Source organism: Panthera pardus, unplaced genomic scaffold, assembly GCF_024362965.1.
Source record: "Panthera pardus isolate Hobbes unplaced genomic scaffold, ASM2436296v1 HiC_scaffold_8, whole genome shotgun sequence".
Taxonomy (NCBI): domain Eukaryota; kingdom Metazoa; phylum Chordata; class Mammalia; order Carnivora; family Felidae; genus Panthera; species Panthera pardus.
Window position 1 is genome coordinate 3936109 of NW_026527013.1, and position 4272 is coordinate 3940380.

Genomic DNA, 4272 nt, shown 5'->3' on the forward strand with positions numbered 1-4272 from the left:
ATGTCGCCGGCAGCTGGTGGCAACCGGGGAGGCTGCGAAACGCGCTGACGTCTCCAGGAGGTTGGGTGGCCCTGAGTCCCCTCCGGTCCCATCTGTCCGCGGCCAAAGCTTGCCTCTGGATTCCTCTGGGCCAGGGAGGAGAGGGCCCCAAACCCGCCCGGCACCCCTGGTTCCTCCGTCTCCCTCCCTCCTCACCCCTCCCAGACCCGGGGCTTTATCTCCAAATTATACTCCGAATCCAAGCACTTGGCTCCCCTCCACCGCCGCGGCCGGGCCTCCAGCATCGCTCGCCTGGACTGGTGTAAGAGGGCTCCTTGGGTTTGGTCCCAGCGGCCTCCCTGCCCCCCACCCCCCTCACTCAGCCTGCCTCTGCCACACCGGCCCTCTCTGCTGTTCTCTGAACACACCAGCTACCGTCCTGCCCCAGGGCCTTTGCCCACGCTGTTCCCTCTGCCTGGAATGCTCTTCTCCCCACACCTCCCCAAGGCCAGCTCCTCCTCCAAGTCTCCGTTCAAATGTCACCTCCTCCAGAAGCCCTCCGGACCTCCTCGCATCGTTTTAATCTCTGTCTTAGTCTATCAGGGCCGTTGTAACAGAATTCCCCAGACCAAGTGGCTTATAAACACACATTTGCTTCTCGGTTTTCGAAGGGCTGCAAGTCCGTCTGGTGAGGACCTGCTCCCGGTTTGGAGGGACGGCCGTCTCCTCACTGTGTGCTCACCCAGAGGAAGGGGGGAGGGAGCTCTCCGGAGTCTCCTTCAGAAGGGGACTTGGCTGCATTCATGGGGGGCTCCCAGAGGGGCCCCCCCATACCATCACGCTGGGGAGTCGATTTCAGGCCACTGACGGCACAACACTCAGTCTACAGCAATGTCCACGTCCGCCCTGCCCCATGTCACCCTCTGCCCCAGCCACACAGGTCACCTTGCAAGACACCCATCCTGGTGCCCGGACTTTGCTCTACCCGGCAGTTCCCTTTGCCTCCTATTTTGTGCCTGGCAGGCTCCTACTCCTCCTCTTACCCCATTTAACTATTTCTTTTTAATGTTGACTTATTTCTGGAGAAAAAGACAGAGTGTGAGCAGGGGCGGGGCAGAGAGAGAGAGGGAGACGCAGAATCTGAAACAGGCTCCAGGCTCTGAGCTGTCAGCACAGAGCCCAACGCGGGGCTCGAACTCACGGACCGCGAGATCGTGACCTGAGCCGAAGTCGGACGCTTAACCGACCGAGCCACCCAGGAGCCCCAATTATCTCCCCACTTAGCCCGGCCTCCTGATTTCCTCTCTGGGTTCCCTCTGACCCCAAGGACCTGAGCAGGTTTCTGTCCGGCTGAGCCTCCGTGTCCCGGGGCCCCTGGGACAGCTCTCCGCACACGAGCGGCTGTCATCAAATGTGCCCGCTCTGCCAGAACTCGTTCCTCCTCCCAGCCTGCGTTTCCTTTCAGAATCTCCACGCCTCGGAGGCAGCTCGGCCGCAGCGTCTGTTTGGAAGGAACAGAGTGGCTGGGGGTCGGAGGGGACCATCTTGAAGCCGGGCTTGCGCGGTGGGCTCACCTCTTCAATGTGGCTTGTCAGTTTCTCTGGATGGTTCCACGCTCCCTGACGGACATCGTAGAAGGGTCTGGAGCCCCCGGGCCACCCCGTGGCAGCGCCCGTCTCTCCCTCTGGCTGCCCAGCGTCCCAGCCCCTCCTGGCAGCTCCCGCTCAGCCCCAGACCCCCGCGCCCATTTCCAATGGCAGATGTCACCTTGGGACACTCAATCACGTGATCAGAAGCACCTGAGGAGCCTAGTGGTGAAAATTGTTGACCCCGGAGCCACAGGGCCCGAGTTCAAATCCCAGGCTGCCACTCGCAGTCATTCTGTGTGATCTCGGGCAAAGCACTTGACCCCTCTGGGCCTTGGTTTCCCCATCTCTAAAATGGGGCTATGGTACCTTTAACCTTGTCCTAAGGATGTAAGGACTTAACTCTGCATTTGTGTCGAAAATAGGGCCCACACATGGGAACCGCCCAGCGACTATTAGCCCCTCTGCTTCCTTTTTCAGACCCCCCCCCCCCCAACCCAGGCCCGGGGCCAGCCTGGTCTCACCTGCTCCAGAGTACAGGGTCATGGCCTCCAGCCCCTGCTCTGTGGCAGCCATCACTGTCGGGAGAAGGTTCCAGAAGAAGAGGGAGAGGCTGCCTGGTGGTTCCTCTCAGCTCCACGTTTACAGAGCGAGCCCAGGGCATTTAACTTAAAAACAGAGATGGGGGGGGGCATGGTGTGGGGGGGGTTAGGGGTTATTGGCTAAAGGTTCCGGCCCCACCTGGGGGACGTGGACACTGTCAGCTGCCCCAGGAGTTAAAAGCCAAGATTCCACCCGCACCTCCAACTCCACGTGCTTGGGGGCCTGGAAACTGTTTCCATGACACCCAGGAGCCCGAGTCCCTTGAAGGGCCCGGTCCGAGGGTGAGGGTTTTGGGGGGGGTAGGGGGGTGTCGGGGAGGGCTTGCTCGGTGACCGTGGCAACGCCAACAGCGGCGGGAGGCCAGCCCGGCCGGCACGGAGGCGCCCGCACCCCGGATCCCAGCGCCGCCACGGCCCCTGGAGCGCAGACGGTGAGACGCAGGCCCAGAGACGCCGGTCATCTGCCCCGGGTCGCCCACCCGATTTGGGAGCGGCACCGGGCGCTTGCCCACGTGAGGGGGGGGGGGGCGGGGATCACGGGAAGGGGCGGGGCCTCAGGAGACCGCGCGGAGACCTCCGGGGCTTGGCCCGGGCAATCCGGGAGGGCTTCCCGAAAGACAATCCGGGAGGGCTTCCCGAAAGAGGTGGGCGTTGCCCAAACTTCAGCCCCACCTGTTCCGCGCTTTGTTTAGTGTTTGCCTTCCAGCTGCCTCACGTCCTCTCAAGTCCGTGTCTTTAAAAACACAGGCTCCGCCTCCCTCCTGGAAATGGAGAGCGGCTCGCACCTGTCGCAAATAGCAGGTGGGCGGCGAAAACACGCGGGATGGAAACAAAACGTGGTCGTTTCATCCAGCGAGGCGTCTGCGCAGCCGCCGCCGCCGGCACTTTGCTTACGAGGGGGAGGGGGCGAGGGGGAGGCCGGGAAGGGTTAAATCAGTCCCCCGGGGGCCTCCCCCCCGTGCATCATCAGAGGGAGTCAAAGAGGGCTGGGAACGGGAATTATGCGGTTTATTAAGTAATCCAGCGTCCCTGTGGGCCCCAGCATCCAGGGGGATCTGACCCAGCAGAGGATTTGGTTAGGTGGAAAGGATAGGCATGCGGGCAGAGGGCACAGTATAAGCAAAGGCTCAGGGCGGGGCAGCAAGAGGAGTGGGGGCAGCCCGGAGAGGCTTTGTCCTCAGGCCAGAAGACACAGGGCCTCCTGGTCTTTCTGGTGTTTTCCAACAGGGGAGGGGAAAAAAGCGCATGAACTTTGCAAGGTCCGAGCGGGAGGGCGTCCGGGGGCTGTGGGTTCCGAAAGACTAAGGGGTGGAGCTTTCTGGGAGCTGAAAGGGTTTATCTGGAAGGTGATTCCAGGAAGCAGGAAAAAGTGGGGGGAGGTGGAGATTGGCAGCGTAAGGAGCCAACAGGGGGGCACTGATGACCAGGTGGCTGTTGTGGGCATCCGGGGCTGACATTTTGGGGACCTCTGGTAGCCTGTGTAGAGCAAGCCTCAGAGCTGGCCCATGCGTATATTAAAGGCTCTGACAAGTTCTGCAGAAGAGATGCCTGCTGAACAATTTCCCAGATGAGCGTGAACATAAACTCTTTATCCACAGCAGTTTCCTGGACACGATTTTGGAGGCCTCTCATCATATCACTGCCCTCTCTTGGTCTCCTCTTGTATCCAGACTGCAACATGAGACAGAGAAAGGCCAAGAAAACTAACAATGAAATAAAAATTAACAGTCACAATTATTATTCCTACAAAAGCACATTTACTGGCTTATGTATCTGGAAAGTCCAAACTGTCTGCTTTCAGGCATGGCTGGATCCAGGAGCTGGAATGATGCTATTGATGCTGCTTTAAACACACGCGCCTTTACTGTTGACATATAAATTTGCAAAAATGTATGTAACTCGATAGGTTTTGACACGTGTGTATTTGCGTGAAACCATCACCCAAATCAAGATGAGTACAGCACCCCCCAAACTCTCCTGATGCCCCCTTTATAATACCTTTCCAGCACATGAAGAAACCATAGCAGGACATGTACTTGGAGAGCATGAAGCCGGGTGGCTTGGTCGCGGCTCTGTTTCGTTGTGAGCAAACGGGCTTAAACACG

General features: G+C 59.3%; 1 long non-coding RNA gene across 1 annotated transcript; it reads left to right on the plus strand.

Annotated features, from left to right (window-relative positions):
• The first annotated feature begins 2504 nt into the window (after positions 1-2504).
• On the plus strand, positions 2505-4070 carry LOC109255883 (uncharacterized). The gene is made up of 3 exons (XR_008420512.1): positions 2505-2598; positions 2874-3006; positions 3688-4070. It is a non-coding gene; the product is annotated as an uncharacterized LOC109255883 (long non-coding RNA).
• The last annotated feature ends 202 nt before the right edge of the window (positions 4071-4272 follow it).